This window comes from Choloepus didactylus, chromosome 14 (genome assembly GCF_015220235.1).
Source record: "Choloepus didactylus isolate mChoDid1 chromosome 14, mChoDid1.pri, whole genome shotgun sequence".
NCBI lineage: Eukaryota > Metazoa > Chordata > Mammalia > Pilosa > Megalonychidae > Choloepus > Choloepus didactylus.
In genome coordinates, this window is record NC_051320.1 from 44,062,548 (window position 1) to 44,076,412 (window position 13,865).

At 33.6% G+C, this 13,865-nt stretch overlaps 1 long non-coding RNA gene across 1 annotated transcript in view; it reads right to left on the reverse strand.

The window, feature by feature from the left end:
• Positions 1-952: 952 nt before the first annotated feature.
• LOC119509248 overlaps positions 953-13,865 on the reverse strand; it is a 283,695-nt gene continuing 270,782 nt past the window's right edge. Inside the window, exon 4 of the long non-coding RNA XR_005211659.1 lies at positions 953-1,039. This is a non-coding gene — a long non-coding RNA (uncharacterized LOC119509248). The remainder of the gene's footprint in view (positions 1,040-13,865) is intronic.

Sequence of the window (13,865 nt, forward strand, 5' to 3'; positions counted from 1 at the left end):
GATTTTCCTTCTCAATGTGTTCTCCAGAACCCTCCTATTATGAACAAACTCTTCCACAGTTTCATGATCTAACTACACTCTTCCTCCATCTTGTGCCTCACCTAAGACCTGGTTCTCCCTCAGAAATGCTGTTGTCTCTGTGACCATCTGGGATGGAAACAGCTCAGCCTCCAATTCCAGGGCCAGGGAGAATTACTGTTACTAATGGGATGAAATCTAAATAATTTCTCTTCACCCAAATAGCCCTCATTTATTGACGAGATTCATGAAATATATCATTAGTGAATCTTACAGCTTCCTTTACAGTAATATCCAATTTCCTTATCTTTTTTCCATCTGTTGGAGAAGGATGTGAGTCACCACTTACAATCTTCTGCATTCCAGCTCCTGCAATCATCAGGGAAATATTCCAACATCCATGTGGAAACACAACCAACAGCATAAGTCTAAAGACCTACTCAGACCCAAGGCTTTTGCACCGACTCCATTTTGACACCCTACTTTATAGAAACACTTTGGAACTTAGAGGCACTGGGGACTCTTCCATTTTTCTTAATCTCTTAAATTGAAAATAGATATATTTCTCCAGCTGACTTCTCAAATCATTCTGCAGCTGAATACTGCTCAAGGAAATCACAATAGTTTATAAACTGGTGACAGCACAAATCAATGGTCTTTAATATAGCTTGGCCATTAGCACCCCTGGGCAATCAAACACCTTCTGAGTTTTTGGCCAGTTTCCTCTCTGACTCTCCAAAGAATTTATTGCAAACCATCTTAATTCCTCAGTTGCTCTATTCAATGGTCCCACACCTCTTTCTTGGTATGGGCTGTCCCATAACTTTATGAAAAACATTGATAGCTTCATGAATAAAGTTACTCAATTTTCTAAGCATTTGTAAGAAAGGGATTTTGCCAGAGTCCAAGGAACACTTACCTGAAGAAATAGTGGCCTGTGCACTATGCCTTGAAAGGATATGGCAGATGAGGGACTGACAAGAAGTTAACCATGACTGGAATATAATTCACCTGGCGCCATCTGGCAGGAGAGGAGACAGAAGGGTAAATTAGAAACAAATAGAGTAACCTTTAACTTGATGTTTTCACCATACATGTCTTTCACAAAAATAAATTCCTTTTTGAAATTCCAGCTATCTATATGATGAAAGTAAATTAATATAGACCCAAATAAGACTAGATGAACATCATCAACATTTTAGTAGCAAGGAACATTGGGGATGTCAGAACAGAAATTATCAGTTTACAGAGAGAAAGAGAAAGAAGAAAGGGAGGTAATTCAACAGTTACATTATCTGGGGCCATTTCAGAGTAGTTCTTCATTTAAAAGGTCAGTTTGCAGATTTACTTTCCAAATGCAACAAATTAAGAAAATGATAGGCTGAGAGGAGATTACAGGCTGAATGTTAGGTAGGGTTCCTGCCAGCAGGACGCTGATGAGCCTTTGAATAGAAGGGGATTAAGAAGTGATTTTTCAACTGTTAAAAGGTAGCAGAGCAGGTAAACATGTAAGGATGTGTGGTTAAGAACAAAGCTTCATGAAGAGCGCTTTTTTTTTAAGCTTAATTATTTCTCCTTTTGTTAATGCTCTGTTACCGAGGCTTGCACTGCTCTTTAGTAATTCCTTTTAATAAGGCTTCTCGAAGCACCTTTCCATTTGAAATGAAAATAATTCACTTCATAAAAGAGTTAGGAAACACTGTATTAAAACCATCTCTTTAAGTACAATGGTTTTGTTCCTTTTCTGCTTTCAAACTGAATTACTTCCTGTTAAGAAATAAAATCAAAGAAAACTGACAGAGAAGTAATAAATTAACCAGGTTATTTTAATATACAATACCTAACAAAATTATTTTGTAATGTCATGCAAAAAATTGATCCAGTATTGAAGTACAGAACACTGTGTGGTGTTATTTGTGTCAGGAAAGAAATCAAGTCATGATGCTAGTAATAAAGTATTCTAGAAATATACACAAAGAGGTTTATTCACCTGAATAGATTTTTGACTAAGATGAGACAAGACAGATTTACAACAGCATGTATGTCTTTTCTCACTTTCTTTATCAATAACAAAAAATCAGCTCAGGATGAACATAAGATCCAGGGATGGCTAATTAGAGCATCTCATTCTTTTAGCCACAGTGACTGTATTAAAGATAGACATGAGATAACATGTAATTTAGCACCAATGAAATTCAATATATGGACTGATACAGTTTGAGCGGTAAGATTCAGCTGCAACTGAATAAGAAAATACGATCCAATTATTTATATCTTTGCTTAAACCAATTTGAGCTGAGTAGCTAGCCCTTCTAAAAAAGAAGAGACTGATGGCTTTATGGAGAAATTTGTAATGTACTACGGTGTTGGGAACCTTTTTACTCTTAAAAGGGAGAAAGCCCATCCCCAATATTCCCTTTCTTCATTGCATTCTTCCTTTGTTCTAATCATAGAAAAGAATATTTGAGGTAATGTCTACTCCTTTTTTATAATGTTTCATTAATGAAGTTGAAGAATATTTATAAGTAAAAAGATAAACTATCAACCAAAGTGTTGATGATTCTAAAACTGATCACTTGATGTAATTAAACTGTGTTTTCTCCAATGTTGGTTTATCCACTCCTCCCAAAGCAAGCCTTATTGACTTCATTTACTTACCAACATGGATCAAAATATAACCAAAGCTTTCAAGAGTATTTCACCAGGCACATGTCAAATCATATAGTAGAACTGATCAAATCATTCCTAAACTTACATTGAATGAAGCCTGGAAAGGCTTACATTTACTCTTAATTAAATTGTAAAAGTTTCTCGATGGAATAATATGCAATATGGCACTCACGATAGAGTCAAACCACAGGTAACTTTTTTCTACAGGTGCAGAAATTAAGTAAAGAAGCAAATGAATAAAGAAACAAACAAAACAATATAAATGAAATATATAAGAATAGAGTCCAATATCATTCATCTAAGTAAAGTCATCAGATGGTTTCAGTCTAATGAAATGTATTAAATTGGTCTCAAATATCAAATTACTGTATTGTGTAATGATGCAGAGAAACAGGAGGATATAAGGCCCACAAGGAAACTAACTTTAAAATACTTGAGAAATTTCTTAATACATTCTTAAACCCCTTTGATAACTTAGAAGAAATGGAAATTGATCTCTCCTTGGAATAAAGCTTGATCTTTAGACAAGAATTGAATGATTTTCTACTAGATATAAAGCAGTGAAAAGAAAGCCTTTAAAAAATACCCACTCAGCCTGCACTTCATCTTTCCTCTAACAGTTGGAGAAAGGACTCATGCTGCACTTCCATTAAAACATACTTGATAGACAGCAAGTTTCCTGCTAAGTCTTTAAATTAGCAATTGAACTTTTGTAATCAAACCTAGATCCCTCCCACCATAATACGCTACATATACCTTTCCTTCAACTTTGCTACTACCATCGTCATGCCTTTATTAGTGGTAGAATTTAGTTTAAAAATACTCATTAATATTAACATAAGCCCTATTAAATATGACTTTTTCCTCATTCAATTCAATTAATTGATACTGTAAACTTAATAGCATGGTGTCTAGCACCGTACAGATTTAAAATACAAGTTAGTTATTATTTTTTACTGTTTATGTCTTTTTTTAATACTATGATAAAGTAAGATATTAAACGGTATGTAGGCTTTAGTAGAAAATGAAATTGGCAATGATAATGAACATAAGGACCAGACTCCTTTCGTTCTCATAATCTACTTTTCCTCAACTGTAAAATGGGAACAATATTTGTATCTGCTTTGTTTACAGATAGTCCACTCAATGAATTTAGCCAAGTGATGATATTAAGCATTAATAATAAAACTAACAATAATTTAGTCTATTTTATTTTAATGAATGTAAAATATTTATCAATATTTTGATAGGTAAACTTTAACCTTGCTCTCCTTAATTTATTATTCTTTTTTTTTTTTGAGCACAAGATCTGAAATTCCTCAACTTTTAATTTTCTTCCCTATATTGTCTCAAGACTCTAACCCAAGCAACAGGGGAAGGTCTACTGTATACATAAAAATAGATATGATAGGTGGCCTCTATTATCTTTTCATATGGGAAAAGTTATTTTGTGAAGGGAGATGAACACATTTTCTTCATACTTTCAGAAAGCAGAACAACTGTAGGATGGATTAAAGCAATGAATAAAAAATTTACTGAGGAGTGAAAGAAAATATTTGAGATAATGACATTTATTTTGTATTATAAGGGACCCAAGGGTTGGGTTACAGGATAGGAACAAAACCCATGCATTCTATTTGACCATGTACATACACAATGGGAAGTTTTTCTTCTGGTATACTCTAATAAGTATAAGCTGTTGACAAGTAAATGTATCACTGACATTATTATTTTCATAGTTTTCTTCAAAATGTTTGCATGTGATATTATGTTCCCCTAATGCCTTGCACATATTAGTTTTAGTGCATGGAACAGGTAATTTTTGTTATTTGCTTACTTTAGCCACATAAGATTACAAAAGGTCAGGGAACCATGCTATGTCTTACCGTCTTTCTTTGCACCTGAGCATCATCATCATCATCATTAAATAACATCTTTATTAAGAAAGAGTTCACATACCATAAATTTCACTTATACAAGTTAGTGTTTTTTACTGTATTCAAAATGTTGTGAAACCACCACCATTATCTAATTCTGGAATACTTTCATCACCCTCAAAAGAAACCCCATACACATTAGGAGGCATTCTTACTGTCCCTCTCTCCCCCGAGCTCGAGACAACCACTAATCTACTTTCTGTCTCTATTTGCCCATTCTGTTTTTTGTTTTATGACTGGCTTTTTCACAAAGCATAATGTCTTCAAAGTTCATCCATGTTGTAGCATGTATTAGAATATCATTCCTTTTTATGTGACTAATATTCCATTGTGTAGATATACCAAATTTTGTCTGTCTCTTATCAGTTGATGGACATTTGGGTTGTTTCTACTTTTAGGCTATTGTGAATAATGCTACTGTGACAATTCACATACAGGTGTTTGTGTGCATATATGTTTTCATGATTCTTGGATATATACCTAGGAGTGAAATTGCTGGTTTATACAAGAACTTTATGTTTAACATTTTGAGGAACTCCTAAACTGTTTTCCAAAGTGGCTGTACTAGATATATCCCTCCCCTTCAACAGAATCTGAAGGTTCCAATTTCTCTACAACCTTGCCAATACTTGTTAGTGTCTTTTATTATTATTATTATTATTATTATTATTATTATTATTATTATTCCCATCCTAGTGGGTATGAAATGGTTTTGGTTTGCATTTCCCTAATGGCTAATATTGTTCAGCATCTTTTCATATGCTTATTGGCCATTTGTTGTCTTCTTTGGAGAAATGTCTATTTAGATTTTTGCCTATTTTTAATTGAGTAATTTGTCTGTTTATTGAGTTGTAATAGTTCTTTATATATTTGAGGATACAAGTTCCTTAGATATTTGATTTGAAAATATTTTCTCCCAATTTGTGGATGCCCCTAAGCATTTGAGAATAAGCACATAGCAAATTTCCAATAACAGTTTTCAGATAGTTGTTTGTTGAATTGATATTCAATGCATTCCTTTGCAGAAAGGAATTTATAAGCTATGATAGACAACATGGCACCTATGGCAGGGACTTTTCATTGCTTCCCAAGAGCCATCTATGTTTTCTTCTTTGAAATTCAGAAAACTACAATTTTTAGTCAGCACAGTGCCTCCTCTCCAAAAACAACACTTTTCAACCCTCCTGTGCAATAACTATGTGACTAAGTTATCATTAGTGAGATGTTGAAAAAAGTGCTGTGTAGGATGGAAGTGTGCCCTCTTCCATAATGCAGTGGGAATGCAGCTGAGATAGATGGAGCTCTAGCAACTGTATTAGGACATATGGATGAAAGCCCCACCATAGATTTGCAGAGATGAAGTAGAAGGAAGCCTGGAGTAAAAAGCCAGTCTAGACAACCTACTCCTATACTTCTTTAATCTGAGAAAGAAATAAGTTTCACTTATATTTAAGCCACTTATTTTAGTGTCTCTATTACTTTAGTTACTATTATAACTAAGGTCTGAGAAAGTGCATCAATACTCTTCCCTGTTATTTCTAATAAAATGAGCTTTGGTTAGCTAACAGGCTAAGCCGTGAAAGGTCAGGGTTCTCTGATTGTACCCAAAGTACAAGACATGCCTGAATGACATGCCTGAATGAAAGCCATGTCTTTTAAAAAATAAAGATGGGGTAGGGTTTGGGGAAAATGAGAGAGAGAATGAAAAAACTTTCATCAGGTGAATTAAGAAAAAATGAAGCACAAAGTTCTCTTCCTCCACCTCCCCCCCCCCCCGCAAAAAAAAATCATCTGTGGTAGTAAATTTTACTTTAACAAAGTGCAAAAACCAATACCACATCTAAGTTTGAAAATTGGGGCAATGTGAGGGATGAGTTTTAATGTAATCAAGATTTTCTTTTACTACTGCATTTATTTTATTTAACTGACATTCACTTTTATATCCTTAGCATATGTTGTACATTGGTTACTCTAAGAAGAGTAAGAGTTAAGAACTTAATATGCTAATAGTATTAATGGCTTGAAAAGCCATTTACACAACTGGAAAATGCATTGACTTCCTATCAAGTTAGAGATGGACAATAAATATGAAAACCATTCTGAACATCTGCAGATACATGTTAATTGTAAGAATGAATTTAAAGATATATTGTCTGCCTTTAATATTGATAGACATATTTTTAATTAATTCAAGAACCATCTGTTGAGTGCCAATTATATGCTGAGCCCTGTTCTAGCAATTAAGAAAACAGACAATATTGTTATATTATATGAGATGCACAGCTTATTTTCTTTTAAGTGACATTTTTACCTTTTATTCTGAGATAATTATAGAATCTCAGAAAGTTTCAAAGAAATGTAATGGGAGATTCTATGCATCCTTCACCAACTTCTGCAGTGTGGTTATAATTTGCATATGGCTGATGGCTAATGATGTTGAGCATCTTTTTCTGTGCTTATTTGCCATCTGTATATTCTTTTCAGTTAAATACCTCGTCATATGTTTTGCCCATTTTCTAATTGGATTGATTGTCTTTTTACTATTGAGTTTTTGAGTGGTCTATATATATTCTAGATAAAAGTCCTTTGCTGGATACGTGATTTGCTAATATTTTCTCTGGGTCTGTAATTTGTCTTTTTATCCTCATTTTAAATTTTGATGAGACCCAATGTATCAATTTATTCTCTTAATTGATTAGCCACGAATTTGATTGTTTGACCTGGGTACTTGCTACGTCTGTGAGCCCTACAGAGAATAATGTCAAATTGAGATATTTTTTAAGAATATTTCTATTTTAGAATGAACGAGAATTTTTATTCACTGAAAGATGCCATTTTGCTATGTTAGAACCTCTTTTAGATAGAAAATGTGCTACCCCCTCCCTCAATAGCACTCATTTTCATCTTCAGAAATATTCGTTTTCTCACACAGGGAATTCATTATAAGATTGTTTTGTTTTCTAAAATGGGGTAATCATTGTAAATTTTATTTTATCCTGTTTTTCCCTCCTCCATCAGTATGTGGGATTGGAAATACTCCTAATACTTTATGCCCAGAACTCCCTCAACCTTATTTTGAAGGTTAATTATCCACTTATATGACTTCAAATTGTCACATAAAAGCTATAAATTTATGTTCAGTGTGAGTTTCATTCATTTCATACATTCAACAAATACTTGTCCATAGACTGCCAGACATTGTTTTAGGAAATGGCAAACATTTTGGTACACAATGATAAAAATGATGTTCAAAATGCAATTCAAACCTTATTCTCAAATTTAAATGGTATGCATCACTGAGGTAGTTAAGTTCTCTAAATGATTTGGTTATTAAACTATGTATTTTTGGGGAAATTTCAATTTTAATATTTAGTTTCTGGGGTTGTATTTATGTCTCCATATATTCACTGATATTCAGACAGAGATTTTCTTGTTTTGTTTTCAGAGATTCATTTTCCCCTGAGTCATGATATTTTCCTTTAAAGCAATGATCACTACTCTATGCAGAGCAAATATGTATGGTAACAAGAAAAAAAGCTACTGATTTTAGAAATACCCTCATCTGGCTAAGACATCATCATGGGAAGCCAAGGGGCACTGATGACCACCTACAGGAAACTTCACAATGTTGCTAAATCATTTCTGGAAATGTGATATACCATGTATCATATTACCCCTACAGGGAAAATAGTACTTCATGGAAAGATGGCATAATGTAAAACTTATCCTCAGAAGAACTCTCTCCTAATATTTCCTACTTCTACTGTAAAAATTAAAATTAATAGGAATTTAAGTCTTCTAATTTCTTTGACAGATATTTATACATAAGTCAATGATTTTTAAATTATGCAATAAAATAACATCTTCTCTTAATTTCCCTTCCTTCATAATATTCACCAAATAAATACTTCCCAAAGCTTGTGTCATGAAATCTTGAGGTATCCTTTGCCGTAAGCAAATGTGCTCAATAAATGTGTCTTTACTATGTCCCATTATCATGTTAGCATTTCTGAAAAGGCTTGCAACCGGGAACTTTATGTAATATTATTTTACCTCAAGTTTCTCAACCTTTCTGGATCACTGAGCTTTCTTTTAGAGGGACAAACTGGGAAATTCTGTCCTAAATCATGAATTTACAGAATATGTTTTCAGCACTCCAATCAATACAGTGAATGTTTATACATCTTTTCAATGTCACATATTTGCCACAGAAAATGTAATAATGCTGAAATATAGACAGCTCTAATTTGCTGAGTTCACATTCTGTCTGAGAATCTTCCAAGTGCTTTTTGAGTATAATCTCAGTAAATGCTTATTCCAAATTTATGAAGTGGATACTCTTAAGTTCCCCTTTTTACTGTTGTTGGAAGTATGGCTCAGCAAGCAAGGGTAGTTAATTAAAGTTGCACAACTCATAAATGTAAACTCAAGCCAATGCAGTCTAATTCCAGAACAAGAGAGGTAAAAGGACGAGGAAAGATGAAAGATCTAAGTTAAGGAAAGGGACCAGGGTCCACGCAGAAAAGAAAGTAATATTGTATTGTATTGTATTGTATTGTATTATATTATTATATTATATTACATTACATTATACTATATATTATAAGGAAGAAATACAAATACAAGATAAAAGACATTACATTAATGTTCTATACAGCATAGCATGACTACAAATTAGAGTGTGATGATATATACACACACACATACATACACATAGAAACATAAGAAAATCTTTTCTCTTGAAATATAACAGACATATAGAAAAAAGCATATTATAGAAAACGACTTTTCTGAAACTAAACAGCTTATAAGATCAAGAACTATGAGAACATTACCAGGATCCAAGACAAAACTTTCATGCTCCAGCAAGCACTACCCTCCCAATGTTAACCACTATCCTTATTTTAACACCATAAATCAAGATTGCCTATTTTTGAACTTTACATAAATAGGATTGTACAGAATGTATTTTGTATCTGATTTCTTTCACTCAACATTATTTTTGCAAAGGTTTAGTCTTGTTTATGGAGACAGTACTTTCATTCTCATTGTTATTTATTACTTAATTGTATGAATGCAGAGAATATACCCTCTGTAATGATAATGGACATTCCAGTTTGTGGCTATTACAAATGATGCTTCTATGACATTTCTGTACATGTCTTTTGGTGAAAATGTGTGCCACCTCATACCATATACAAAAACAAACTCAAAGTAGTTCAAGGGCCTAAATATAAAAGCTAAAATTATAAAACTCTTAGAAGATAATGCAAACCTTTATGACCTGGGATTCAGCAATGGATTTTAGATACAACACCAAAAGCATGAGCAACAAAAGGAACAATAATTTTGATTTCATCAAATTTAAAACTTTTGTGCATCAAAGGAAATTATAAAGTAAAAAGACAACCAACAGAATGGATGAAAATAGTTTCAAACCCTATAAGAGCTTAATATCCAGAATATTATAAAGAACTTCTACAATGCAACAACAAACAACAAACAAACCAATTAGAAAATGGGCAAAGTTCTAAAATAGATATTTCTCCAAAGAAGATAAACAAATGGCCAATAAATTTATTAAAGATTCTCAACATCATTAACCATTAGGGAAATGCAAATCTAAATCAAGAGGTACCACTTTACGCCAACAAGGATGGCTATTATTTAAACAACAAAAATATCAACAACAACAAAACCAGAAAATAACAAGTATTGAAGAAGATGCAGAGAAACTGGAACTCTAGTGCATTGTTGGTGGGAATATAAAATGGTGTAGCCACTGTGGAAAGCAATATGGGGTTTTCTCAAAAAGTTAAATATAGAACTACCCTATGATCTGGTAATTCCACTTCTAGGTATATACCCAAAGAGAGTGAAAACAGGCACAACAGATATTTGTACACCAATGTTTTAGCAACATGATTCACAATATCCAAGGGGTGGTAACAACCCAAGTGTCCATCAACAAATGAATGGATATCCAAAATGTTTCATACACACAATGGAATATTATTCAGCCGTAAGAATGAATGAAGTTATGAGACATGCTGTAATATGGCAGAAACTTGAAAACATCATGTTCAGTGAAATAAGCAAGGCACATAAGGATAGAAATTGTATGATATCACTTTTAAGAGATAATTAGGAATAGCAAATTTGCAGAGATACAAAGCAGACTAGAGGTTAAGGGGTGGGTAGTGAGACAGGGAAGGAGGAGTGTTCATTTGTAAAGAAAACAAATTAAAAATTAATTAGTGAAAGTCTAAGGCAGAGAGAGAGAGAGAGAGAGAGAGAGAGAGAGAACCCGCCACGGAGAGGAACTGGAACCTAGAAGCCAGAAGTAAGGAACCCAGAAGAGAAAAGAGAAGACATTGCCATGTGATGAGAAGCAGGGATAGAAGTCATGAAACATCAGATATGGGCAGGCAGCACTGGAATGCTATGGATTTGGAGGAGAAAGCATTGTCTTTTTGACCCTTTGATTTTGAACTTCTCAGCTCAAAACTTTGAGCCAATAATTTCCTGTTGTTTAAGCCAACCCATTGTATGGTATTTGTTGTAACAGCTCAGGAAAATGGAGACACTTGATATTCTGTCTTTTTCACTTACTCCATTTTCATGCGTGGTATCTTCTTGAGATTTTAATTTACATTTCCCAGAATGACTAATTATTTGAGATCTTTTCATATGTTTACTGCCCGTATGGATATGCACTATTGAGATGTGCCTTGGTTCCTTTACCCTTTTCTTTACTGTCTTTTTTTTACATATTGATTTGTAAGAGTTTATATATATATGATTTACATACATATACATATATATGATTATTCAGGATATGATTACATGTATAATCTTTTCCACTCTGTGACTTGCCTTTAACTCTTTTAATATGTCTTTTGAAGTATAGATTTTCTTTAATGTTTCAATATTTAAATATTAATATTTTAATTTAATGTTTACTTTTTTCTTTCTGTTTTGATTAGCAATTCTTTTCATTTTAAGAAATATTTGCCTGTCCACAGACCATGAAGGTATTCACCTAGGTCTCCTGAGAAACTCAATTAGTCAAAAGATGATCATAGTTGCATTAATGGTCCTAAATTTACCTCCCTTGACACAGCAGTTTTCCTCAGAATAGTACCACCATTCATAATTCTGTATTTATTCCATTTTTAAAGCAACACCATGAAAATATCAACTTTTATGAGTTTTCTTCCTAATGACTTGTTTGTTGAATTTTCCCACTATTCCTCACTAACAAGACCTATTGAGAACTCGGGTGATAAATCCTAAATCCCCATGTCTTATAGGAAGACTATTAAGAGCTTGTGCTATTGGAAGACATTTTAGAGATGTGGCTGTGTGGGGGTTCTAGATTAGATAGTTGGAGTTCTAGCCCTTATCCTACTACTTGCAAATTGTGCCATTCTGGGCAGGGTCCATCATGCATTTTGCATCTCATTTTCCCTATTTAGAAAATGGGGATAATAAGAGTACTCACTTCACAGGGTTGTTGTGAAATTTAAATGAGTTTGTACATAAAACAACTTAGTAATATATTTGGCTATTTTTATTCCTTTACATATTACCAGAAAGTTAGTTCTTTTTATAATTGTACTATTATTCAAATATTTTCCAATGGAAGGTGGCTCAGACCCAGCCAGCCAACAATTCTTTAGTAAGGACAGGCTGCCTGAGAGAACAAGAGTGAACTACAATTCAGGTTTTGTAGATTGATTGACATTGGAATTATCTAAATGCTGTGTATATGATAATCCTTTTAATAAAAGCATTATCATGGAGATATACACAGTGAATAACCCATAGAGAATATGTTGATTATACTTGAAAGGGTAATTGTTGATTGAGACTGGGTGACCTGACTAAAGAAGAGAAAGGAGGGGTGATCCTACAGGCTGGATTGCTAAAACTTTATTGCATTAGAAAGGGGGAAAGGTATGATTTGTCTAGAGCTGCCTGGGGCTGAGACTTTATATTCTGTTAACTTTTTTAACCCTCACAATAACCTTAGTAAAGTAGTTACTATTCATATCACCATTTTACAAAAGAGGAAATTGAGGCTCAGAGACATTAAGGAATTTGTCTCAAGTCACACATCCTGCGATTCAGAACCAGGGAGTGCTGCACCAATGCCCATGCCCCTACTTGCTAAGCTCTACTGATGTTCATTTTTAAAAATTATAAGTGATTATAGTGTGACAGTTAGGTTCATGTGTCATCTTGGCCAGGTGATGGTGCCCAGCTGTCTGGTCAAGAAAGCAATGGCCTAACCATCGCTGCAAGGACATTTGTGGCTGGTTAATAAACCAACAGGCTGATTTATTAAATTATCAGTCAATCGGCTGCAGCTGTGACTGATTACATCAATGAAGGTCATGTCTTCCACAATGAGAGAATGCAGTTGGTTGGATTTAATACAATCAATCAGTTGAGACTTTTAAGGGAGACAGATAGAGGACCTTCACTTCTTTGGCTGACCAGCAAAACATTTCCTGAGGAGTTCATCAAACCCATTTGTCGAAGTTGCCAGTTTGTTTCATGAGGAGGTCATCGAACATCTTCATTGGAGTTGCCAGTTTGCTGAACTCGTGCATACTCACAGTTGCATGAGACACTTTTATAAATCTTGTAATCATAGATATCTCTCATTGATTCTGTTTCTCTAGAGAACCCTAACTAATACATATAGTGATAAGCACATTTTGCTCATTCAGGCTGACTTTCTTTGCAGCTTGTAAGCAAAATAGGGTTATTTTAGTGTGAGCTGTTTTACATGATTGAAAAAATATACATTAATAATGGAATATGTAGGAAGACCACAGTGGAGAATACCTAGCACTGGACGTAACTAGTGTTTAATTTTACAGGAAATTAAGGTACAAGTAAGACAGGACTATTGAAAACTACACATAAGCAAAATGTGTTTTAGCTAATAAGTTTAACAATTATCCCCCAAGAGATTCTGTCACAAAATCATTAACAGGGAAAACTTATTAAAATTTATGTCAATTGTCTTTATTTCTTCTGCCCACTTTGTGAGTAAAAGAAGGGCAGGGAAGTGGAAAGAAAATTCCTAGATAATACACATATGAGATAATTAGTATCTGACTTACAGAAAATTAATTTTGCCTTAGCATTTGGAGAAATTCTGTATCTCTGATGACTAGAAATATAAAATATTGAAAGATAAAAAAAAAAAAAACCCAAACCTTAAAT